The 26,243-nt window shown below is 53.7% G+C and overlaps 1 protein-coding gene across 9 annotated transcripts in view; it reads left to right on the top strand.

The window, feature by feature from the left end:
- kdm6ba (lysine (K)-specific demethylase 6B, a) overlaps window positions 1-26,243 on the top strand; it is a 117,768-nt gene that overhangs the window by 50,835 nt on the left and 40,690 nt on the right. For 6 of the 9 annotated variants that reach the window (XM_069186682.1, XM_069186679.1, XM_069186673.1 and 3 more), the window contains one exon: window positions 22,885-22,991. The gene's annotated coding sequence lies outside the window, so the exon portion shown is untranslated. Of the gene's footprint in view, window positions 1-2,815; window positions 3,337-22,884; window positions 22,992-23,255; window positions 23,393-26,243 lie in introns of those variants that run through there. The other 3 variants (XM_069186680.1, XM_069186674.1, XM_069186678.1) reach the window with 2 other exon arrangements.

Here is a 26,243-nt window from a genome sequence, read left to right as displayed (position 1 = left end):
TCCCACTCTCCCACTCACCCACTCGGAGTCTTCCGCACACGGCTCTCATCCGCTGCAGGGCTGCGCCTCTGTCTCAGCCACACACCTGCACAAGAAAGCCACCCAGCCTTGCACGTGCACAGGCGTCTGAAAGCGTGTGGCCGACGTTGGCGTGCTGCTCGTGCAGCTTTTTTACGGTTTCAGCACTCCTGTGGAGCAGACATGGGCTCTGCTGTGCCACGTGCTCTCTCAGTGTGTACCCTGCTTTGCTTTGGCTAACCACTTTAGCATACTTTAGCGCACTTTTACCTCTCATCTCAGTGGAGTGGTGTTGCACTTACTACTTCTGCTTAAGCATGGTGCTCCCCTGTGGGCTCCTTCTCACATGTGCACATGCACCCTGTGTGTGCTCACTTCTTAAAGTGCAAGCAGATAGTTTACTGACACTTAACGTCACCTCTTAATCACCCTGAATTCAACAGCACACACACATTGTCACACCTGACTGTACTGTAGACACTGCTAGAGCCACTGCTGTCCCTCTCCTCTCACACTCACCCTGAATTCACCAGCACACACACACTGTCACACCTGACTGTACTGTAGACACTGCTAGAGCCCCTGCTGTCCCTCTCCTCTCACACTCCCCCTGAATTCACCAGCACACACACACACTGTCACACCTGACTGTACTGTAGACACTGCTAGAGCCACTGCTGTCCCTCTCCTCTCACACTCCCCCTGAATTCACCAGCACACACACACTGTCACACCTGACTGTACTGTAGACACTGCTAGAGCCACTGCTGTCCCTCTCCTCTCACACTCACCCTGAATTCACCAGCACACACACACTGTCACACCTGACTGTACTGGAGACACTGCTGTCCTTCCTTAGGTCAAAAATATCTTGAGGCTTGTTCAGCTTATCAGTGCACTCTGGCTTAAATTCCAGAGTGGATCTGGATGCCCTGAATGAATTCGTCAAATTATTTTCTATGACACGATGACTAGAACTCTACACTATATTCTAAATGGGGGCTTACTGGTGTATCATACCAATTTTAACATAGCATTCCTTGATTAAAATTCTGCACTATATCTCCTAAGGTTTTGTATGCTTTTTCACTGATATGTAAATGATATGTCAATATAAATACTTAAGTCTTTTTTTTATATAAGCTCGTTGTCATTTTGTATTTTTTATAGTTCATACTTTGTTTTTGGTATCTCCGTGCAAAACCCTGGACTTGTCTACCGTACATTAGCACTCCTTCCTGTAATTTGAGAATTCAGTGCTTATGAATATGTTATCTTTTATTCATTTTTTCAAACTAATCTTCAAAAGCATTCAGAAAATTGAAACAAACCTTGTCATGTGCCCTGTGCATATCCATTGCTGCTGCTGCTTGTTCAAAGAACTCGAACACACACACAGGAGTGCTGTGCGAGACCTGCCTTTTCTAAACCCACGTTTAGACTGTGCTCTAAGATCTTTTTTTTCCATGTAGGTGACTCTCTAGGTCTTGTAATTGATTCCACAACCTTATATGTGATAGTCAGAGTTATTGGTCCATCATGACTTTTTGTCAGTTTTCTCACCCTTTTTATGGACGGGCACTAGATTAGCAATTCACTAGGCCTTGGGGAATGTGCACTCTCTGACATCAAGGGCCACAGTGAATTATGGGAGAGCAACAGCTGTCATGTCCTTGCTTTTTGGTCTGCAGAGCTTCCTGGGAGGAAATGTCTGTCCTCAGCTTTTGAGACGTTAAGTGGTTCTGTCTCTCAGTGTGGTCAATCGAGTTCACACCACTGACATGCACTGCAGTACGCCACATTACCCAGCCAGTATTGTATGAATCAGTTCGCGCAGGGAACTGGGTCAGCATGCGTAGGCTGCAAAGGAACAAGTAAAGGTTTAGTCCACGCTAAAGAGAGAAGAAAAGAAACAACGTTTCGGCTGTGGAGTGTGACACCCCAAGAAGGCTCCACAGCCGAAACGCTGTTTCTTTTTTTCTCTTTTTTAGCATAAGACCTGTGTGCGCTCTTGAAAAGACACTTGAAGTGTCCGTTTCGAGGTCGTCTTGACAGCAGGTCCCTTTATCATGCAATCAGTCCAATCTGTGCCCTAGAAAAGCCTCTTGCGCTTCGGAACCCTTGGCGTCAGTCAGACGGGGGCTCAGCTCAGCCGGCCTCCGCCCCATCCGAAAGCGAAAGGGCACCATTGGTATTACTTCACGGGGGCCTGGATTGCGTTCTGGGGTTCTCCCCTGCCGGAATCGTCTCCCGGATCGGGGCAGCAGGGTTCCGTCGAGCTTGCGCCTCTTCCCTTTCCTCCGTTTCCGAGAGGAGCAGCTGTCCGCGGGGACGGTGTGAGGGGCTCACCCCCACCGGCTTCCCCTCGCTGTCTCCGGTGTACCCCCACCCCCCGATTCTCTCCTGCTCTCCTGCCCAGCTTCTGCTTCACGCCTTCCCTTTGAGGACCGAGCTTCGCCGGCGTGACGCGACACACAGACGCTGCCGGAGCGCTCTCGCACAGAGCGGCACAGGGCGCCTTGTCCGCGTCCGCGAACCTGTATGATCCGGCGCGGTACGGCGTCGTACCCTCCCCGTTTCCCGCTGCCGGCTCCCGCCTGACCCGGTTGTGAATCGGGTCCGGGAGACGGACGAGAGCACAGCCGCCTGGCTCCCCGGACTCCGGCGCATTACAGTGCTCAATGCGGGAGAGAGAGAGAGAGCAGTATGGTAGAACAGGCTGCTGAAAGCGAGGCTCAGCTCAACTGGGGGGGTTACGAGGGGAGGGGGAGGGGCTGTTTAGAGACAGGCGAAAAAAACTGAAGCAGGCTGGCTTCTAGTGGGGGGATGGGCGATCTTTTTTTTTCCTCTCTCGCTCTGCTTTCTGTGTGTGCTGTGTCTTTCCTTTCTTTGTTTGACTACTGAGTGGAGAGGAAAAAAAAAGACAGAAAAGAGAGTGTGTGTGTGAGATAGAAAGAAAGAGAGAGAGAAGGGAGGAAAGAAAGAGAGGAGGAAGCACACACACTCTCTTAGCACAACAAGAGTGGATTTTAAACTGAGAAATCACACGCTTTGCTTTTTTTTTTCTGCTCTCCTATCTGTGGCATCCCTTGGACTGTCTTCATCTTCTTGTCGTTTTTGGGGGATTTTATTAAAACACGTCTCCAGCCAGACCCGGTCCATATTCTCATTAAAGGCAGAGGACAAGAGTGTTTAAGTTGGGGGTCTTCGTTTTTTCTCTGTGGTTTTGTTTTTTGCATTGGATGTGTAGCAGGGGAAATATTAGACAGACACAACTGCTGTGTTTTTCTCGTTTTTAAATGCAGGAGACGCAGGAAGGTAAGTTTAAAAACATTCCAGTTATGGAATAGAAGCAGGATTTCCAAACTGCGTTCAGGAATATATAGCTCTGGTGTTTTTCCCTTTGCATTCTTTGTTCTGAAAGAAAGTGATTTTTCTGCCTCTCGGTCCCTCTTGCTGTTTTGCTGGATTGGCTTGTGTTGCAGAGTAATGTGTTCCTGCAAGGAGGAAAAAAAACGAGCCTTTTCTGACTTCACTAGGCTTTTTTTTTTTAAATGCCATGTCCGGGTGATTTAAATATCGACGTCCGTTGATCTGCCTGATCGGATCTCTCCGTGTCTCGACTGTCCCTGGACATTTTTACCTTCATCCGCTCTCCCAGTTCCACATCTCTCTCCGTCCGTGGGTTCAGCTGGGTCCGTGGGCTAATTTAAAAAGTGCTCTCGGGGTCTTATTAGTTATTAGGCGTCCTGATTATTGCTTGGCATTTTTTTTTACAGTTCTAGCAGGCTATATTAAGCTCCCTTTGCGATGCAGAACAAGCAGATAATCCCCCCCAGAAACAAAAGAGCAGGGGGCAGGGCGCACACAGCTGCCCGGGTGCGCGCAGGGCAAGCTGGCTGTGCAGGTATGTGCGCCTGGCGGCTCCGTGACTGCCGGCGTGGCGTGTCCTGTACGTGTCGGTGCCCCCGGCGCTGGGGTGACCTGCCGGGCTGCGCGTCAGTGTGCGTGTGATTGTCCGTCGCCGCGGCTGAGTGCTGTGTGCCGTGTGGTGGTGGTGGCGGGGGGGTGAGAGGGCACTTCGGGCAGCTGGCGGCGCCTGCGCGCAGCCCGCACCCGTGCCGGCGAGGACTTCCACCCGCGGCTCCGGCAGACGTGTTCGGCTCGCCCGCGGTTCCGGGACATGGGGGTGGGAGCGCGGCTCGGCTCGGCTCAGCGCCTGCCCTCCCCGAACCAACGGGGCGCTTGTTCTCTATTAGCCGAAGGAGCCGCGGCTACCTTTCACTCCGGAGTCACATCCACGAGCTGCTTAATTAACTAATTAATGGATAACCGGAAGCAGAATCCTGACTGTAGGGGCATTGCAGCGTGAGGTCTGCCGACGTCCTCGTTACGAGATGACGCCGATTGTTTTGCACGGAGGCTTCTTCCAGATGTATTCACCACGAGAGAGAGAGAGAGAGGGCGCATGTAGTCGGTGTTTAACTTTAATGGGTCGCAGACTGTTGTGTTGATGAATGCGGCATGGAGATCTGATACAGCTGGCGGGGGGGCGGTTTAACAGCCCGAGCAGTAGCAGTGCCTTTGGAGTAGTGTGTTCCCCCTGTGAGAGCGCTATAAACAACGCCAGTGAGCGGGCACGGGGGGCAGATCTGTGCGTCTCTCCAGCCTGCCAGCCCGTCTCGGGCTTTTGTTGATGTGCGGACGCGGATATGGCGCTGCTGGCCCCCCCCTCCCCCAAAGAGAGGCTGTGCATTCACTCGCAGAGCTGGGGGGTGCGGGGGTGGGTGTGTGTGTGTGGAGGGGGGACTCTGAGCGCTGAAAGACTGGTAACAATGGGGGGCCTTTAGCCTGATTGACTGCGCCGGGGCGCCTGGCGCGATGTGTCCGTGCAGCCCGGCGCATTCCTCGCGGCCGTGCGCGCGTGTCGGACACGGAGCGCGCCTCCCCGGTTCCACTGCCCCAGGGAGACAGATATGCTAATGCAGACCCCGATTGTTGTTGCAAATTCATGTATCTGTCCCCGTATTGACTGCTACGTCTCCAAGCCCCACCAGTACTGTCCCCTTAATTGCAACGCAGCCAGACGCCGGTAGCGCGGGCGGAAGGGGCAGCTGACAGCTAGTTCGAGGGACGAGAGAGACGTGGGGTTTCCTGTGCGATGCACGCGTGCACACGCCGCGTTTCTGTGGCTCGGGGACTCCTGTGTGCGGTGCGGCACTGCGCCGCGATCCCACGGGGAAGCGCGTGTCCTCAGTTAACCGGCCTGCGTGCCGTAGTTCCCGTAGCGCCGCCCGACGTGCTCTCCAGCGGAGGAACACTCTCCCCTCCTGCTGATCTGCGCTTTCGGTTCGCGGGGCTGCTTCTTCTCCGCCCTGTTTTAAAGACTTCCTTCTGCTGTGTCCCAAGCCGTCTGTCCTGGGAGAGGGGGCTGCTGTCGGAAACGGCCCAGCAGTGCAGACAGGTGTGTCACCAGCAGGACGGCCACCTTCTGAATGAAAGAGACGCGCTCACTGCTCAAACAGCCAAACGTCGTTCAGAAATGGGGCACGAGACCTGCAGGCCTTTCCTGCAGAGAGTTAACTGGCTACAACTGTGCCGGTGCTTTGGCAAAGCGTCCCTGGCCAAACACAGAGGACACAGAGGCCGAGGAGAGCTGTCAGAGATCTGTAACGGGGCCTAGAACTGCAAACCACTGTTAGTGGCTGGCCGTAAGATCTGTAGCTTCTAACACTGGGGATTAACCTGGTCTGAGACAAGTCAGACATGCAGATCTCCACAGCTTTATTCTCCCTCACGGTTTGTTTTTTCGGCTGCTTGTTCGGCTCTAGTGACGCGGTTAGCCACCGGCGTTGCTGGGCCGGCACTGACCGGTGGACCGGGCGCTGGCTTGTTTGTGTGCGCTGCTGCCGGGGCTCTGGGTACAGTCCTGGGTTGTGGACTCTTGCGTGTGGAGGCTGCATGTTCCCCCTGCGTTCACACGGGTTTTCTGCAGCTTCCTGACACTCTTCCCAGAGATGTGGCCTTGGTCACCGGGTGTGTCCAGGTGGGCCCTGTGTGACTGAGTGCGCACTAAGATGCTGTCATGGTCCCACCTGCCCCGAGGAGATGCCAATTAATTAATTAGACTCGGCTTCCGTTAATCAACGCTAGCCGGCTCCTAATTGGCACTAACAGCATCACCTGGGCTGACTGTCCTATCCCACACTAGTTGAGGACTGCTCCTGTGTGCTCGGCATTGTGCAGCAGGCTCTGCGGCGCAGTGGATAGCGTGTTGGACTTCTAGGCAGTGACCTCGTGAAGTCATGCAAAGGTTGTGGGTTCGAGTCCCTCCGGAGTCATTTTGGGGCGGAGGGGTGGCTCTGTGGCTCAGGATCTGCGCCTGTGGCTGGAAGGTTGCCAGTTCGAATCCCGCAGCCGGCAGAGGAATCCTACTCCATTGGGCCCCTGAGCAAGGCCCTTAACCCCAGCTGCTCCAGGGGGGCTGTATAAATGGCTGACCCTGCGCTCTGACCCCAAGCTTCTCTCTCCCTGTCTGTGTGTCTCGTGGAGAGCAAGCTGGGGTATGCGGAAAGACAAACTCCTAATCCAGGAAACAGTAAATGGCCGATAAAGTGATCTTATCTTATCTTTGAGTCTCAGAGCGCAGCTTGCTTCTTACCTTGTTCTTCCTGATCTCCCGGCTTCGTGACCAGTTCTCCTTCTTAGATTCGGATTTGACTTCTCGGATAAGTACACCTGGCTTTCTACTTCTCTCCTAGGGATTCGCATAGGGTCCAACAACTACCCGGCCGGCTCACTCTGGTGCAGATGCAGTGGCATCGTACCAGGGTGTAGTGTCGCCGTGCTCCTCGTGCTTCTGGGTCAGGCTCCGAGTTGGATTTACAGGAAGCAGCAGCTTCCTGCTGGCGGGTGGACGATTCGTTCTGTGACGGATCGTTCAGAGTCTCACGAGTGAGCTTCAGCGCGAGAAACAGCTGCTCCTGCAGAGTCGCGGACAACGGGACCTCCGGTTAAATGTCTCGTTTAGGCTGAAGTGCTTTTAGAAATAAGAACAGGAGGCAGTTCTTTACACAAAAAGTGTGGGTGTGGGAGTATAGAGCAAAATACCCAGTCACGTACCTGGAATGGCGAGACCTCATTCTCAGCCACCTGACTTCAGTGACTGAAGGCGGCTCCAACAGTGCGACAAGACAAGTGCGTTGGTCAGTCCCAGTCCTCCTGACAGCGTGGCGCAGGATGCCATTTTTACACTGTTGGCAATGTGGGCTTCCTGTCCTGCAGGCTTGAAAGAGTGTGGAGCTGGATCTCTGGAAGCTGTGTCCACCCAGGGCTGTCCAGTGCTGGTCCTGGAGGGGCTCGGTGTCTCAGGGATCACGCTGGCCGGAGCGAGTCTGTGCTTCAGCGGGCCTTCGCTGTGCTCTCGGAGATGCCCGGCGGGCGTCCCGCGTGGCTGTGGCGTGCCCTGGAGTGTGCCACGCTCTGCTGGGTGACAGGTTTAACCTGATCGGCCTGCCGCCTCCAGAGGGAACAGACGGGCTGCGCCCACGCGCCCTTCAGCGCCTGGGGCACGGTCTCTCTCCCGTCAAACCGGCATCACTGAGCCCCGCCTGCTTCCCAGAGGGGTGATGAGCAGCTGGGAAAACCTCAGAGACCCTGGCTGCAGAAACATCTCCGCCTCTGTCCCTTCCCCTGAAGTTGCGTTGTGCTCTGTTTATTTAAGCCGCTTCTACCTGGGTAAGATAACGAGAGCTATCCTGATTTCTGTGATCGGCTGTGCTTCTGAAGCACAATACGAAGCACAACGCAGAGCAGACACCAACACGTCAGCGCTGTGAGCGGCAGAGCTCGGATGTGTGCAGGGTCTGGCTCAGATGTTCGCGTGGAAGGCTGTGCTTGAAAGGTGGGGTGCAGGAAAACTGGACACTTCCACCTTTTGGGCGGGAGAGCGTGAATGTTTTTAACAGTTCGGGGTGCTGGGCAGATGGCTAAGCACTGCGCCAGCGGTTTGCTTCCTCCCTACATGGGGAAACATCTTGCACATTCTCCTGAGGATTTTTATTTAACATCGAGGACGGTGACTTGCAGCAGAAAGTTTGTCCGGAACTGCAGTCAAAACACATTCGATAAGATATTTTAATGGGATGCTTGCAGGCCAATGTGTGAGGGAGGAGATAAAAGTGTTGTGTCGAGGCAGACAGAGCAGTCTGCCACCTTGAGCCGGGAGACTGGGGGAGGTGCAGACAGCCTCTCCTCAGCTCTGTGGGCTGAGCTGTTTGTGCTGAACCTGCCATGATTCCACTGAGCTTTTACTTCGTCGAGAGTTGATTTGAGCCTTCGTTTGCTCCGCGTGCTCCCCTGTTTTCACTCTCTTTTCACTGGGCTTCCTGCGCGGTCTTATCATTTTTTTACCGCGCCTGTCGACACTTTCCCTGTGCCTGCAGCTTGCTCTCGGGACGCTGTGCCGTGGGGCAGTAAAGGTTCGAGCCAGATACAGCGCAGAGGCAGGTGTTTGTGAGAGGGGAGGGGGCGGGGCGTGGGTGTGTGTGTGTGTAACACAGTGCTGAGAGGGGAGAGAGCAGGGGTGTGTGTGTGTGTGTGTGTGTGTTAACACAGTGCTGAGAGTGGAGAGAGCAGGGGTGTGTGTGTCTGTCTAGGACAGTGCTGAGAGGGGAGAGAGCAGGGGTGTGTGTGTGTAACACAGTGCTGAGAGGGCAGGGGGTTGTGTGTGTGTGTAACGCAGTGCTGACGGGCGAGAGGGGGCGAGAGGGGGCGAGGGGTGTGTGTCTGTAAATCACTGCAGGGAGACCCAGGGCTGGGGGCAGTGAGTGCACGCTGACCTCTCTGTCGGCTCTGTTGTGTCTGTCTTTCAAACGCAGCCAGCAACCTGATCCTTTCCTGAAGTCTCCTGAAAGGGGCAGAGACAGAGAGGAGACTGTTTGCACTCTTCACCAGTGGGCCTCACTGTTCCTGTCTGTCTTTCTTATCTCTCTATCTCCTCCTGCTCCATATCCTTCAGTGTCCATCTCAAGTAAGCTCTTGACTCCATCTCTAGGAATGTGTGTACTATAGCAGTGTGTCAGTACAGGGTCTTGGAGGAGTGTTACTGTGCTGTAGTGTCAGTACAGGGTCTTGGAGGAGTGTATCTATGCTGTAGTGTCAGTACAGGGTCTTGGAGGAGTGTATCTGTGCTGTAGTGTCAGTACAGGGTCTTGGAGGAGTGTATCTGTGCTGTAGTGTCAGTACAGTGTCTTGGAGGAGTGTATCTGTGCTGTAGTGTCAGTACTGTCTTGGAGGAGTGTATCTGTGCTGTAGTGTCAGTACTGTCTTGGAGGAGTGTATCTGTGCTGTAGTGTCAGTACTGTCTTGGAGGAGTGTATCTGTGCTGTAGTGTCAGTACAGTGTCTTGGAGGTGTGTATCTGTGCTGTAGTGGTGTGTCAGTACAGGGTCTTGGAGGAGTGTATCTGTGCTGTAGTGGTGTGTCAGTACAGGGTCTTGGAGGAGTGTATCTGTGCTGTAGTGGTGTGTCAGTACAGGGTCTTGGAGGAGTGTATCTGTGCTGTAGTATCAGTACAGTGTCTTGGAGGAGTGTATCTGTGCTGTAGTATCAGTACAGTGTCTTGGAGGAGTGTATCTGTGCTGTAGTATCAGTACAGTGTCTTGGAGGAGTGTATCTGTGCTGTAGTATCAGTACAGGGTCTTGGAGGAGTGTATCTATGCTGTAGTGTCAGTACAGGGTCTTGGAGGAGTGTATCTGTGCTGTAGTGTCAGTACAGTGTCTTGGAGGAGTGTATCTGTGCTGTAGCAGTGTGTCAGTACAGGGTCTTGGAGGAGTGTATCTATGCTGTAGTGTCAGTACAGGGTCTTGGAGGAGTGTATCTGTGCTGTAGTGTCAGTACAGGGTCTTGGAGGAGTGTATCTGTGCTGTAGTGTCAGTACAGGGTCTTGGAGGAGTGTATCTGTGCTGTAGTGTCAGTACAGGGTCTTGGAGGAGTGTATCTGTGCTGTAGTGTCAGTACAGGGTCTTGGAGGAGTGTATCTGTGCTGTAGTGGTGTGTCAGTACAGGGTCTTGGAGGAGTGTATCTGTGCTGGTGTGTCAGTACAGGGTCTTGGAGGAGTGTATCTGTGCTGGTGTGTCAGTACAGGGTCTTGGAGGAGTGTATCTGTCCTGGTGTGTCAGTACAGGGTCTTGGAGGAGTGTATCTGTGCTGTAGCAGTGTGTCAGTACAGTGTCTCAGAGGAGTGTATCTGTGCTGTAGCAGTGTGTCAGTACAGTGTCTCAGAGGAGTGTATCTGTGCTGTAGTGTCAGTACAGGGTCTTGGAGGAGTGTATCTGTGCTGTAGTGTCAGTACAGGGTCTTGGAGGAGTGTATCTGTGCTGTAGTGTCAGTACAGGGTTTTGGAGGAGTGTATCTGTGCTGTAGTGTCAGTACAGGGTCTTGGAGGAGTGTATCTGTGCTGTAGTGTCAGTACAGGGTCTTGGAGGAGTGTATCTGTGCTGTAGCAGTGTGTCAGTACAGTGTCTTGGAGGAGTGTATCTGTGCTGTAGTGTCAGTACAGGGTCTCGGAGGAGTGTATCTGTGCTGTAGTGTCAGTACAGGGTCTTGGAGGAGTGTATCTGTGCTGTAGCAATGTGTCAGTACAGTGTCTTGGAGGAGTGTATCTGTGCTGTAGTGTCAGTACAGTGTCTCGGAGGAGTGTATCTGTGCTGTAGTGTCAGTACAGGGTCTTGGAGGAGTGTATCTGTGCTGTAGCAGTGTGTCAGTACAGTGTCTCGGAGGAGTGTATCTGTGCTGTAGTGTCAGTACAGTGTCTCGGAGGAGTGTATCTGTGCTGTAGTGTCAGTACAGGGTCTCGGAGGAGTGTATCTGTGCTGTAGTGTCAGTACAGGGTCTTGGAGGAGTGTATCTGTGCTGTAGTGTCAGTACAGGGTTTTGGAGGAGTGTATCTGTGCTGTAGTGTCAGTTCAGGGTCTCGGAGGAGTGTATCTGTGCTGTAGTGTCAGTTCAGGGTCTCGGAGGAGTGTATCTGTGCTGTAGTGTCAGTACAGGGTCTCGGAGGAGTGTATCTGTGCTGTAGTGTCAGTACAGGGTCTCGGAGGAGTGTATCTGTGCTGGTGTGTCAGTACAGGGTCTTGGAGGAGTGTATCTGTGCTGTAGTGTCAGTACAGGGTTTTGGAGGAGTGTATCTGTGCTGTAGTGTCAGTTCAGGGTCTCGGAGGAGTGTATCTGTGCTGTAGTGTCAGTTCAGGGTCTCGGAGGAGTGTATCTGTGCTGTAGTGTCAGTACAGGGTCTTGGAGGAGTGTATCTGTGCTGTATTGTGTATTGTACTGTAGCAGCTCTCATTACTTCTGTCTTTCTCTGGTCAGTTACAACATTGCGCTGAGTCATTAACAGAAAAGTATTGTGTTTTTCCTCGTTAAAAGTAATTCGTCACTTTCTGCTGACACAGACCCCCTTCCCATAGACATTTGCATCACAGGTATGAAACTGGCACGATAACTTCCACACAAGAAGCACTTGGAGGACAGTACAGGGTCTTGGAGGAGTGTATCTGTGCTGTAGTGTCAGTACAGTGTCTTGGAGGAGTGTATCTGTGCTGTAGTGGTGTGTCAGTACAGTGTCTTGGAGGAGTGTATCTGTGCTGTAGCAGTGTGTCAGTACAGGGTCTTGGAGGTGTGTATCTGTGCTGTAGTGTCAGTACAGGGTCTCGGAGGAGTGTATCTGTGCTGTAGTGTCAGTACAGGGTCTTGGAGGAGTGTATCTGTGCTGTAGCAGTGTGTCAGTACAGGGTCTTGGAGGATTGCATCTGTGCTGTAGTGTCAGTACAGGGTCTTGGAGGAGTGTATCTGTGCTGTAGTGTCAGTACAGGGTCTCGGAGGAGTGTATCTGTGCTGTAGTGTCAGTACAGGGTCTTGGAGGAGTGTATCTGTGCTGTAGTATCAGTACAGTGTCTTGGAGGAGTGTATCTATGCTGTAGTGTCAGTACAGGGTCTCAGAGGAGTGTATCTGTGCTGGTGTGTCAGTACAGGGTCTTGGAGGAGTGTATCTGTGCTGTAGTATCAGTACAGGGTCTTGGAGGAGTGTATCTGTGCTGTATTGTCAGTACAGTGTCTTGGAGGAGTGTATCTATGCTGTAGCAGTGTGTCAGTACAGTGTCTTGGAGGAGTGTATCTATGCTGTAGTATCAGTACAGTGTCTTGGAGGAGTGTATCTGTGCTGTATTGTCAGTACAGTGTCTTGGAGGAGTGTATCTATGCTGTAGCAGTGTGTCAGTACAGTGTCTTGGAGGAGTGTATCTGTGCTGTAGCAGTGTGTCAGTACAGTGTCTTGGAGGAGTGTATCTGTGCTGTAGTGTCAGTACAGTGTCTTGGAGGAGTGTATCTGTGCTGTAGTGTCAGTACAGGGTCTCGGAGGAGTGTATCTGTGCTGCTGTGTCAGTACAGTGTCTTGGAGGAGTGTATCTTTGCTGTAGTGTCAGTACAGGGTCTTGGAGGAGTGTATCTGTGCTGTATTGTGTATTGTACTGTAGCAGCTCTCATTACTTCTGTCTTTCTCTGGTCAGTTACAACATTGCGCTGAGTCATTAACAGAAAAGTATTGTGTTTTTCCTCGTTAAAAGTAATTCGCCACTTTCTGCTGACACAGACCCCCTTCCCATAGACATTTGCATCACAGGTGTGAAACTGGCATGATAACTTCCCGGTGGAAGTGCTTCTTGTGTGGAAGCGCTGACCCAGCCCGGCAGACGTGGGCTGAGCTGGGATGGCAGTGACCCGCTTCAGGGGGCGCCAAGCGGAACAACGCAGGGGCACACACTTCCACACCCCGCGGGTCTCAGCAGCTTGAAGTATGTGTGTGTGTGCTGTAACTGGGCCTGCCGGCGTGCCTGCTGGGCCCGGGAGGGTCCGAGTCCCGGCTCTGGGGAGCAGCTGGGTCCGAGCGGTGCCGGGTCGGGGAGGGGCACGTGGGAATGTCTTGGATGGCGCTGTGACTCCCTGAGTTTTGCTCCTGATGGGAGAGCTGTGCAGTGCAGTTGTAACGGGCTCCAGTGTATCTGCAGCAGCCAGTCTCGTGACTCCTTTTCCGACCCAAAGGAAGCGATTTTTTTAAGAACTTTATGTTCTTTTCACAAATAAATACAGGGAATCACAAAATAGAAAGCTTTACATTGATATACATACTTAAAACAGAATATATGATCACATCTCGTTACGTTTTGACACGGTAACAGTCACATAGCAACAGTTTATTTTGTTGAGAGGGTCTGTCCACGCGTGCTCTAGGGGCAGGAGTTTGGAGACGCTCCCTGGCCGTGGTGAGCCTGGCCCCTCCTCTCCCGCCCCCCCGGCTCGGCGCCTGCAGCAGGCCAGCCAGCTGTTCAGTGATCCAGTTACACAGCCTGGACCGGGGCCAGCCCGGCCCTCCGCCTGCGCTGAGCTCACGGCCGGGGCCCTTTTAAGCAGCCCCGGCGTGTTCGTGGGCCGTGACGTCAGGCAGGGGGCAGGCAGGGGGCGGGCAGGGGGAGGCCGGCTGCCACTTTCTCCACGCTCAGCTTTCCTCCTGTTGTTGTATAACACAGCAATACCAAGGCAGGCCATAGAAGTGTACCCCAAGAAAGGCTTCACACACTGCCATACATGCTCTGTACACACACAGTTCAACACTCTGGACTGACGCTGTTCAGTATATAATGCTCTCACTCTGGGCCGACAGTGTTCAGTACAGTATGCAGTGCTCTCTGGACTAACAGTGTTCAGTACAGTATATACTAATATCGCTCTGGGTCAACAGTATTCAGTACAGTATATAGCAGTGTTCTCACTCCTGACTAACAGTGTTCAGCATAGTATATAGTGCTCTAACTTTGGACTAGCAGTGCTCAGTACAGTATATAGTGCTCTCACTCTGGACTGACAGTGTTCAGTACGGTATATAGTGCTCTCACTCTGGGCTAACAGTGTTCAGTATAGTTTATGGTGCTCTCACTCTGGACTAACAGTGTTCAGTACAGTATGTAGTGCTCTCACTCTGGACTGACAGTATTCAGTACAGTATATAGTGCTCTCTGGGCTGACAGTGTTCAGTACAGTATATAGTGCTCTCACTCTGGGCTAACAGTGTTCATTACAGTTTGTATACTGTGCATATACTGTTTCTGTTGAACACTGTGATTGGAGCCTTTCACTCTGGGCTAATGCTGATGCAATGTTATGTAACCCTGATACTCAAGATATTAGGGAGTATGACAAAAAACATGATATTGTGCTTCATATCCCATGAGAATTAAAACAGGACAGGGTTTCTGAAACTCAAGCTTTATCACACAAAACACATTGGAGTGTAGAGTGGAGGTATACAAAAGCACATACATCCATTTCTGTTTCAGTTAGTCTGTGTGGCTTTGGTGTGTGTGTGGTCTCCACAGTTCCAGCGAGGAGACCCTCTCTCTTCTGGGCACATGTGGGACTCATGTGTGATTTCTGGAAAGAAAAGCGATCTGAACCCCACCCTGTCGCCTTGGTTTGATCTTGGAACCCGTGAGAGAGAAGCCGGAATTATTGCTTCTCTACAAAAAATGAAATAGCCTAAGAAAAGCTGTGAACGAGAGGAGTCTAATTTGGAGCTCCAGAACTGGGCGCTTTGGTCTGCGAAACACAGGAAGAGCAGGCTTCTCCACACTCGCTTTGAAGCCACATTCCCAGTGGATTTAAGGACCAGCTTTGCAACTGCTCAGGATCTGGGAAAATAGAAAACAGGTTTATTGACTTTGTGTCCAATTAATTACATAAGTTCAATGGGACTGGCTGCCTCCTCAGACCAGGTCCCTCTTCAGAAATGAGTGATTCGTTGACCCTAATTAACAAGCGCCCCAACAAACTTTCCAAATGAAATTCATTCAAGAACCATAATCGAGATTTAAGACAACATCTGATTGCAGATACACTTAGTGCCATCAACAGGCTTTGCAGGCACCTATATCCCAGGACCAGAATCTTGAACCTTTTTAACCCTGAGAGTACAAATGCACACTCCCAACATGTTTTCGATTCATGGTGATACCTTGTAAACACATGTTTTCTGCACATCGCAGCACTGCTCCCGTGATCATAAGATCAGTCTCTCAGTCTGCTAAGGATCCTAATCCGGGCAAGAAGCAAATAGAGTAAACCCACACCGCTTGTGCTCTTCAGCTGTTTCGTTCGTCTCATTAGATGCCACAGAGAGGACATTGCACAGTTGCGAGACGAGTGTTGTGCCAGCTGGTCCCAGGTGTGCCCTGGGCCAGCCCCCCTCCACAGGCTGTGCCAGCCTGACCTTGCAGGTCCTGTTCCACATCTTGGCGTTGGCACCCTCTGTGTTTTTTCCGAAGCCACGCGCCTCCGGGCGTTCTGGTTTCCGCCTGTTCCCATCCTGCTCCTGCCCTTCTGATGCGCCATCATTCTCTCCGAGCGTGTCTGAGCCCGTATCCTCAGCCCGCCTGCCCCCGCCTCTTCTCTCCAGACGGGCATCGGGGCTCAACACGGGCCTCTCCTCTGCCAAAACCGCTCTCCACAGCACCTGTCCGGCAGCCAGCAGCTCCTGCACTTCCGGCGTGTGTGCGCGCGCGTTCACGCGTGTGCGTTTTTGTATTTCTTTAAGGTTATAACGCAGTGCTGTAGTAAAGGCAGCTGTTTCTTTTGAATGAACCACTGGGCTTCCACGCTCTGTGGAAACTGGAAATTGCCCCTGTGTATTGCACGCCAGCCTGTGATGTCAGCAGCTGGAAAATGAGGTGTTGGTGCTTGCTGTATTTTGTGCCTGGTGTTGTGCCCTTACTTTGCCAGGGCTGCTGGTCTCCGACCAGCTGGGGTTCTGCAGAAACTATACATGCTGCCTTAAAAAAAAACAAAAAACTTGCACTGCAGTTTTGTTATCTGTTTGGCCAATTTTCTTCAGTTCCAACTTGGAAGCACTTTAATAACCATCAGACCTCATCTCAGTCTATAAAAACAAGTCGGGCTGTAAACTGGGGTTCATGTGGAGGTCTCTCTTTCTCTTTGGCTTTCTGTTTTATCACTTGGCTTTGCCGCCTCCCTCCCTCTCTGTATGACAGCCTCCTGCGTGGCGGCGCGGAGATCTGAGATCTGACAGCGCTTTGTCTGTCGCAAAACCCAGAGCAGTGCGCCAGCCTGCCCGTGACATTTTGGTGCTGACACAGACCAAAAGGTCACAGCCTGCTTATATAGCAGCCCTCTCCCCCACTCCCCATCTCCTGCTCCTGACCTCCTCCCACTCTGTCTGTGACAGGCAGGCAGACAGGCAGACAAACAGGCAGGAGGCGTCCGTGGTGCAGACTTGTCAAGGCAGTGTAGCCTAATTAGAGACCTGTTATCCCGAAAGGCAGACTGAAGCAATTTGTTTCTTCTTGGTTGAGTGTGTGTGTTTTTTATGGCGAACACTTAAAAAGACTTTAGTTTCTCATGTTCAAAACACCACGGGCAGCAGCAGAAAGGGGAGCGTCTGTCCCGCGCAGACGTGGAATGTGGAACGCAGGCTCGTTCGGGCTGGCTCTTTGTTTTGAAGTGGCGAGTGAAGTCCCCCCCCCACAAACACACACCAGGAAAGAGTAGAGCCGGAATGCCGGGGTAATCAAATAAGAAGGGGTTTCTGGAGCACAGAAGGGGGTGGACAACATAAGTAAATCCCAGGAAATGTTGCTGGGCTCTTAAAGCGACAGCAGGAGTTAGGTCTGATCGGCATATAAACGTCACCCAAGTGTCCGCCTGTGGAAGACCGGGCTGCTTAGTTCATGCCGTTTAGAGATCTGCAACACTGGCGTGATATTCTTACTCTTAATCTGGGAAGCCTCAGGTGTTGGAGGAGAGGCGTGGCACTGGGGGTAAAGAGATGCTCAGTGTTGCTGTAGCAGTGCAGGTACCAGCCGGAGGAGTGACGCAGACCGCCGCGCTGTGAACCCCCAGGGGGCTGGGTGAGCCTGCTGGCTCCGTGTGCAGATTGGGCCCTGGAGTCCCGACCTCGCCGGTCTGGTCTTGGCCGTGGTCCTGGCCCACAGTGGACAGGCCCAGCGCCACTGGATGTGGGTGGGCTGGAGTCCGCCTGCTGATCCCCGGCTTGCCGCGCTGCAGCACCCCCCGGTGGTCGGCCGCGGAAGCCTGTGAGCTGCAGTGCTGTCATGCTTCAAGCCACCTGGATGATGCACCAGTACTCTCCTCACACACCAGCTCTCAGTGGGGAGGAGAGCAGAGTGATGAAGCCAGTTCAGAGAGGGGGATTATTAGGAGGCCAGGATTGGTAAAGGCCAGGGGAAAATTTGGCCAGGACACCAGGGTTATACCCCTACTGTTTTCAAGAAACACCCTGGGATTTTTAATGACCACAGAGAGTCAGGACCTCAGTTTTACATCTCATCTGCAGGATGGCGTCCGTTTACGGTATAGGGTCCCCGTCACTATACTGGGGCATTAGGACCCACACAGACTGCAGGGTGAGCGCCCCCTGCTGGCCCCACTAACACCTCTTCCAGCAGCAACCTTAGATTTTTCCCCAGAGGTCTCGCATCCAGGTACTGGCCTGCTGAGCTCCAGTGGGCTGCCAGTCGTGAGCTGCAGGGTGATACGACTGCTGGCAATAAACTGGTTAGCAAGAAAAGAAAAGCCAAGCAGGATACTTGCTCACAAGCCTGCAAAACTATGATCACGAGCCTGAAATCGTCAGCCCCTCCGTGTTGCTGCTGCGGCTGATAAGGTCTGGAGGGGTCAGGCAGTTGTGCAACAGGAGCAGGGCAGCGGTGGAGCCAAATGCGTTTCCCAATTGTTCAGATCTCGCAAAGACGCGTTTTAAGATGTGATGAGCTAGACTCCTGGTATTTGGACCCCTTTTAGAGAAAGTGAGGAGTTCCAGAGGAATTCCTACTGTCTCTCACGTTTGCACGGACCTCTTCCAGCCTGCTGCGCGGCAGGGATTTGGTAGCAGCAGCAGGAGCTGGTAAACGGAAGTCTGGGAGGAGGTCAAATTGTAATCTCTCACTTCCACACTCTGATGTGCAAGGATTTGCCCGCTGTCGCGCCTCCCTGCCCCCCAACTTCCCCCCTTGCAGCAGCCTCCCTCGCTCATTCCTCGCAGGTGAGGGAGTGCTGGCCGGGGATCTGTGACTGCGTGTCTGTGGGTGGCTTGGGGAGTTGCTTCCTCATCAGGTGTGCCCGTGACTCAGGTGTGCAGGCCTGTGTAACCAGAGCAGGTGCACGCTTGGGTGTGTGTGTAAACTAGGGTGCTTAAGCCTTGATGCAACCTGAGGTTGTTTTTGGCACAACAGCGCTTTCACCTTCCCGGGAAACTGAACTAAACAGCCCTGGTGCCCGAAGCACAAGTCTGTGGCTGATGTGTCAGTCTGCATGGCCGCAGATTAGCCTTACAGCCTGGCCTGATGCTCTTCCAGAGTGTGACGGCCCTCCCACTGGTGCACACAGTCGATCTGATCTGACAGGACCGAGGTGACTTCTGAAAGACTGCAGGGGGGGTTCCTACAGCCAGGTGATTCAGGAGAAGGCTGTGCAGTGAGTGGTCAGCGTGTAGAGGACACAGCGGGCAGAGGAGATATCCGCCTCTGCCTGTTGAGTGTAGCTGGCGGAATGAGCGAGCCTCGGGGCTGCGTGCCAGTGTGCTTGTGCAAGCTGCCGCGCGTAGCAGATCTGTCGGGGTGTGCTGGCAGCCGAGGGTGCCCTTCAGGAGAGGGTTTTGGGGTGCTAGGGAACTTAAGCTGCAGGAAGGCTCTGCTGAGCTCTGAGCGCCGTTGTCCCTTTGCTGTTTGATACTTCAGCTGCAGCACAGTCTTCGTCTTGGCAGCTGTGTGATTTAGTGTGCGTTCTTTCCTAGTTGTTCAGTAATAACGTCTCTATTCTTTATGTACAGTTGTTTGGAGTGAATCTTCATTGCTTCCTTCCCACGTTTCGGCTTCTTTCCGCTCCTCTTTTCCACAGTGTTTCTTTCCCGCTGAACATCCACATCCTGGATCTCCTTTTTCCACAGACGCCGATCGGCACGAGCCTTTGTTGGCAGACGGAGCGAATTGATTAGGACTGTGGGCGATTCTGCTCGACTAGGCATCTCCTTTGGTTTGAGCTGGAGTGCACAGGCCCTGGGAGTGTGCGAGCAGCCTGGTTATTCTGGGGTGCCGGGCAGCGGCAGTGCTGTGGCGTGTTCACAGCCCTGGGGAGCGGAAGAGAGCTGTGCGCTCACTCCAGCGGGACTGACTAACACCTGACTCAGGGATCTCTCTCCCACAGCCCGAGGGCAGGCCTGCTCAGGCACAGATCGCTCTGTTCATGACACACACAGCCTGCAAGTTAGAGTGAAGTGTGTTCAGTATCTCAGTGTCGGAGTGCTGGACTGCAGTGTGTTCAGTATTTCAGTGTAAGAGTGCTGGACTGCAGTGTGTTCAGTATCTCAGTGTCAGAGTGCTGGGCTGCAGTGTGTTCAGTATCTCAGTGTCGGAGTGCTGGACTGCAGTGTGTTCAGTATTTCAGTGTCGGAGTGCTGGGCTGCAGTGTGTTCAGTATCTCAGTGTCTGAGTGCTGGGCTGCAGTGTGTTCAGTATCTCAGCGTCTGGGTGCTGGACTGCAGTGTGTCAGTATCGGTGTCAGAGTGCTGGGCTGCAGTGTGTTCAGTATCTCAGTGTCAGAGTACTAGACTGCAGTGTGTTCAGTATCTCAGTGTCTGGGTGCTGGACTGCAGTGTGTTCAGTATCTCAGTGTCAGAGTACTGGACTGCAGTGTGTCAGTATCTCAGTGTAAAGAGTGCTAGGCTGCAGTGTGTTCAGTATCACTGTGTCAGAGTGCTGGACTGCAGTGTGTTCAGTATCTCAGTGTAAGAGTGCTGGGCTGCAGTGTGTCAGTATCTAAGTGTCCCGGTGCTGGGCTGCAGTGTGTTCAGTATCTCGGTGTCAGAGTGCTGGACTGCAGTGTGTTCAGTATCTCAGTGTAAGAGTGCTGGGCTGCAGGGTGTCAGTATCTAAGTGTCCGGGTGCTGGGCTGCAGTGTGTTCAGTATCTCAGTGTCAGAGTGCTGGGCTGCAGGGTGTTCAGTATCACTGTGTCTGGGTGCTAGGCTGCAGTGTGTTCAGTATCTCAGTGTCAGAGTGCTGGGCTGCAGTGTGTCAGTATCTCAGTGTCAGAGTGCTGGGCTGCAGGGTGTTCAGTATCACTGTGTCTGGGTGCTAGGCTGCAGTGTGTTCAGTATCTCAGTGTCAGAGTGCTGGGCTGCAGTGTGTCAGTATCTCAGTGTCAAGAGTGCTGGGCTGCAGTGTGTTCAGTATCTCAGTGTCAGAGTGCTGGGCTGCAGTGTGTCAGTATCTCAGTGTCAGAGTGCTGGGCTGCAGTGTGTCAGTATCTCAGTGTAAAGAGTGCTAGGCTGCAGTGTGTTCAGTATCACTGTGTCAGAGTGCTGGGCTGCAGTGTGTCAGTATCTCAGTGTCAGAGTGCTGGGCTGCAGTGTGTCAGTATCTCAGTGTCAGAGTGCTGGGCTGCAGTGTGTCAGTATCTCAGTGTCAAGAGTGCTGGACTGCAGTGTGTTCAGTATCTCAGTGTCAGAGTGCTGGACTGCAGTGTGTTCAGTATCACTGTGTCAGAGTGCTGGGCTGCAGTGTGTCAGTATCTCAGTGTCAGAGTGCTGGGCTGCAGTGTGTTCAGTATCTCAGTGTCAGAGTGCTGGGCTGCAGTGTGTCAGTATCTCAGTGTCAAGAGTGCTGGACTGCAGTGTGTTCAGTATCACTGTGTCAGAGTGCTGGACTGCAGTGTGTTCAGTATCTCAGTGTAAGAGTGCTGGGCTGCAGTGTGTCAGTATCTAAGTGTCCGGGTGCTGGGCTGCAGTGTGTTCAGTATCTCAGTGTCAGAGTGCTGGGCTGCAGTGTGTCAGTATCTCAGTGTCAAGAGTGCTGGGCTGCAGTGTGTTCAGTATCTCAGTGTCAGAGTGCTGGGCTGCAGTGTGTTCAGTATCTCAGTGTGAGAGTGCTGGACTGCAGTGTGTCAGTATCTCAGTGTCAGAGTGCTGGGCTGCAGGGTGTTCAGTATCTCAGTGTGAGAGTGCTGGACTGCAGTGTGTCAGTATCTCAGTGTCAGAGTGCTGGACTGCAGTGTGTTCAGTATCACTGTGTCTGGGTGCTGGGCTGCAGTGTGTTCAGTATCTCAGTGTCAGAGTGCTGGACTGCAGTGTGTTCAGTATCTCAGTGTCAGAGTGCTGGACTGCAGTGTGTTCAGTATCTCAGTGTCAGAGTGCTGGACTGCAGTGTGTTCAGTATCTCAGTGTCAGAGTGCTGGACTGCAGTGTGTCAGTATCTCAGTGTCAAGAGTGCTGGACTGCAGTGTGTTCAGTATCACTGTGTCTGGGTGCTGGACTGCAGTGTGTTCAGTATCTCAGTGTGAGAGTGCTGGGCTGCAGTGTGTCAGTATCTCAGTGTCAAGAGTACTGGACTGCAGTGTGTCAGTATCTCAGTGTCAGAGTGCTGGGCTGCAGTGTGTCAGTATCTCAGTGTCTGGGTGCTGGGCTACAGTGTGTTCAGTGCTCAGTTTTCTCTCTCGGTGTCTCGGGGACACCAGGGCAGTGCGGTGAGACATGACCCTGGTGGTATTTGCTGGGTTTGTCACTTCCCACACAGTGACATTTACGTCTGAGGTGAGACTTCGAGCTCTTGACGAGCTAACTTGCATTTCTGAAGTTGCTTTTTGTGTTTGAATGCCAGTGATGCATGGCCTCTTAAAAAAATCCTGTGGTCCAGAGTCGAGACACATGGATATTAACTCCATGAGGAAAGTGCAGCATCATGGTAACACGGTAGTGAAATCGGTGTAAAAACACAGTAAAGTGCAGTCAAGCACAGTGAAATCTGTAAAGATTTGTGTAGTATTGTATAAGAAAACATTTAAATTATTATAAAAACACTATAAAAGTTCGCTAAAGCACATGGAAATTGTTTCTCAGCTTCATTACCATCTTGTAGCTTGATTTGAGTGAAGATCCCAGTGGCTGTTCCTGAGGGTTGGGTGTGATCCCAGTGTCCTGGTGAGATCCCACTCCGTTCTGCGCAGTCTGGCCTTCCTGCAGTGCCGCTTCGCTCAGTTTCTGCCTGTGTGTCCCCCTGGGGTGAGCCGGGTCCCCCCCCCGTGTGCTCAGTTTCCTCCTCAGCGCTGTGCCTGTGCAGCGTTCAGCCAGGCTGCTTCCATTTGGGTAACTGGGGCAGCCTGGAGCCCGGGCCGCCTGGGGTGGCGGAGGGCAGGAAGTGATGGGTAAGTGGAAAGTCATGATAAAGTTTGCCAGGAAATCAGATTGACGAGGTAGAGGGGAGGGGGGGTTAGCGTAGTGAACGATATCAGCCCCGCCCAGCCACCACAGCAGGTGTGCTGCTTGTGAGGAAGCGTGTGTGTGTCAGAAAGTGTGTGGGTCCGGCGCGTGAGGAAGGTGGAATTGTAGAGGGGGCGTCCTGGAAAAATGCTCGACGGAACAAAGTCCTGCTTCCTGCAAAAAGGGGAAAAAAATCTTCCTGTCGAGTTTCCCCGTCTCTCCTTCTCTCGCTCTCTGGTTCATGGTGAAAGGCTTGCTCCGTGGACAGGCTGGCGTTCCTACAGAACACGGGCGGAGGACTGGAGGGCACAGCCTCCAGAGTTTGCGTGTTTCAGAAACAGAGGGTCCTGCAAACCTCCGCCTGCTGAGGGCAGAACGAAGGAACTTGATCTCTTCAGCTTCAGCCGCGGGCCGCGGAGGGGGGGCGAGGTGGAACTGAGGTGTTTGAGGGGATGACTCGCCAGACCCCCCACGCGAGAATCGGTGAGCTCAACGCGGGGTCTCACCGGAAACCTGCCCTTCCGTTTCAGAATGCGCTGACTGAGCCAGGAAGATGTTGCTCCGCTGAAAGGCAGAGAGAGCGAGAAGGACAGAGAGAGAGAGTGGCGTCCCATCTCTCCCAAGATCACCTGTCCAGGTAAGTCCGGCGCGGAGAGCAGACTCGGTCTTCGCTGCCTTTGGGCTGGAGTGGGTATTGGGTTTTGCTGTTGTTCCTGCCCCCGTGTGTGACCTGCTGGAGAGCTGGTGTTCGTGCAGTATCCGGAGGAGGAGAGAGAACGGAGGGAGCCAGGAGAGGAGGGGACAGGAGGAGTGTGTGAGGGAGGAGGAGGGGACACGTCAGTGTCTGGAGGCCGGCCTGTTTCTCTACAGCTTGAGGACTCTCCCTGGGCTGTTTTCACAGCACGTTTAGGAGCAGGTGTAGCAGGACAGACAGCTGCCCGACAGAGAAGGGGACATGAGCATCTCAGGGAAAACAGGGTCTTCCATCGGGGAGAGGAGGAGACAAAGGGAGCAGAGAGGACAGGAGGAACGGGAGAGGTAAGGAGGGAGGGACGGGAGTGAAGAGGGAAGGGGAGGAGGTGAGAGGAGAGGGGGACAGGAGTGAAGGTGGAGTGAGAGGAGGTGAGAGGAGAGGGGGACAGGAGTGAAGGTGGAGTGAGAGGAGGTGAGAGGAGAGGGGGACAGAGGTGAAGGAAGAAGGAGAGGAGGTAAGAGGAGAGGGGGACAGGAGGGGAAGAGGTGGAGTGAGAGGAGAGGGGGACAGGAGTGAAGGAGGAAGGAGAGGTGGGGAGAGGACAGGAGTGAAGGGGGAAGGAGAGGAGGTGAGAAGAGAGGGGGACAGGAGCAGAAGAGGGAAGGAGAGGAGGTGAGTGGAGAAGGGGACAGGAGAAGAGATGGAGGTGAGAGGAGTGGGGGACAGGAGGAGAAGAGATATAGGGAGAGGAGGTGAGAGGAGTGGGGGACAGGAGGGGAAGAGATATAGGGAGAGGAGGTGAGAGGAGAAGAGACACAGAAGTGGAGGGAGAGGAGGTGAGAGGGGAGGTGGATAGAGAAGAGGTGGAGGGAGAGGAGGTGAGAGGAGCGAGGAGGCGAGAAATGAATGTGGGCTCTGAGGGCAGAGCTATACAGATCAGCAGGGGTGAGGGGAGAGATCCACACCTCCTGAAGGCCCCGAGATGGACAGACGGCTGTGTGCCGAGAGCCGGCAGCCTCCTGCGTCGGAGAGGGCAGCTGGGACGGGGCGCCGGCGTCACACTGGACCCCTGGTCTCAGTCCCGGGGGCTGTCGGTCTCTACCTGTCTCTGTCCTCTTCCTCTCACTCACTGGCTCACTGCTTCTCTCCATCAAAACCTGACGACCCCTGTTTCTGGGTGATCTGTGACTTTCTCTTCCTCTTTCTGCCCTTTTCTGTTACTCTCTGGTCTCTCTGGTCCCTCTCTCTGTCTTTCTCTCTTTCTCTGGTCTCTCTCTCTCTCTCCGGGTCTGTGTTCCTCTTTTACTCCGGTTGTTCTGCTGTGCTCTGACCTCTCTCCGTCTTGAGCTCTTGTTGTCTTCGCGTGCCGACCTCAAACAGCGCACAGAACCCCGCTCGGCATGGGCAGGCGGTGGGATTATTGTAGTGTGGGTCATCCTGTTTGATCATTCCGGTTGGGATCTTTTCAGCAAACACCTGTAGTGCTGTAAGTTTGTTTTTTTATGCATGGATTGGTACACAGTTGAAAGTCTGGTATTATTGGTATCGGAAACGGCCGAGGGGGATCAGTATTTCAGCTACACTGTCTTAACGCAGAAAGGCTGGCACTTCTGGACACCAAGAACTGTGGGAGTGGGGACCTGAAGCCCATCCGTGCCAACATGAGTGAGATCCAGTGATTACTGGCTGACGTTTTTAAGTCCTGATGCGCTGGTGTGGCAGGGTGTTACCAGCCTGCTGCAGTCGGTCACCCTCTAAGTTTGAGGGTGCCCAGCCAGGCTGAGTGTAGGGATGATGCAGAGACCCCCGGGGTGGTCCCGGTGGCGATCATGTCCGGACTGTGTGTGTCGCACAGGAGGCCCAAGCACGCCTGGTAACAGTGAGTCGGGGTTTTGTTCGTCTTTTCGGTGGAGGAAAACCAGCCCAGGCTGGTGAGCTGGTCGGCTGGGAGGGCAGCTAGGTACAGTGCACGCGTGTGTGTGCGCGCGTGCGAAGACTTTCCCTCTCCCAGCCCCGCCGCCCGCACAGACGGCAGACCGCGCCACCCTGTCATTGAGCGTCTCCGGGGCTGTCATCGCGCCTGTCCGGGGATTAGAGGCACCCTGCTCAGGCAGGCGCGCCCTCCCTCGCCGTAAATAGCGTTTAGCCAGGAGCCCGCGCCTGTCCGCGCGGCGGGCAAATTACATGGTGGCGCCCGCCAGCGCCGACACGCTCTCAGAGCAGCAGGGCCTCGCGCCGGCAGCTCGTACCCCCTCATCAGCGTCTCCCCGCGGCATGCTGGGAGTGGAGCTGCGTCACCTGTGACTGCCGGCCTCCTCCTGCAGGCTCTCTGCAAGCTCTGGCTGTTCACAGGGAAGTATAGAGTACACAAGCACCCTGCTCTTCTCCAGGCTCTGACTACGCTCGTGCACACTCGTGCACATTCTGGTCACAAGCAGGGCGCACCACAGGGAGGTGCGGGAGGTCTGGCATTGTGTGTGCCCGCGACCTGCTGCTGGGCCGCTGGCAGCAGTTCAGCAGCAGCAGCTGGAGGAGGAGGAGGAGGAGGGGGGAATGTGTCAGCAGGACTGGCTGTACTCTTCCCCACTTCCTCAGCGCCGTGACTCACCCGCCGGACCTCTCATCCTCCGCGGTGGGAGCCCGCGCGTGACACTGGCACGCGGCGCAGAGACGCAGGCAGCCGTGAGTCAGCGACTCGGGAATCCCGAGGACTGGGAAAGGGGGGAGAGGAGGAGCTCCAGCAGAGGGATTCCTGGGGCAGGGAGCTGGGTCCCGCTCCAGCTCAGCTCGGGAAAGTATTAGTGGAAGGAGGAGAGGGGGGACCGAGGGTGCAGTGGACATGAAAGTAGATCCATCTGTCTTTCCCTGCACGGCACACAGGCTGACTCATCACAAGCCCCTGTTGTTCAGACCGGTGCCGGATCTGAAGCCAAACTTGAAAACACATGCAGCCCGTTCCAGGCAGGATCGACATCACCCACCAGCTCGAGAGGAGCCACAGAACAGCTCTTCCCCCTCAAACGGCTGCCCAGAAAGGCCTTGGGGGTCTCGGCCCTTCCCACCCCCCAACAGAACAGTCACAAGCAGCAGATGTGTCCTTGTGACTACGGGGCTTTTGTAAGGAAGGAACAAAGAGGCTAAATTTAGACTCGGGCCCATCCTCGTAGGGCCCATCAGTAATCTGAGCACAGAGAG

The sequence above is a fragment of the Lepisosteus oculatus genome, chromosome 3 (genome assembly GCF_040954835.1).
Source record: "Lepisosteus oculatus isolate fLepOcu1 chromosome 3, fLepOcu1.hap2, whole genome shotgun sequence".
Lineage (NCBI taxonomy): Eukaryota > Metazoa > Chordata > Actinopteri > Semionotiformes > Lepisosteidae > Lepisosteus > Lepisosteus oculatus.
Note: the sequence above shows the minus strand (reverse complement) of the source record. Positions and strands in the feature narration are given on the sequence as shown.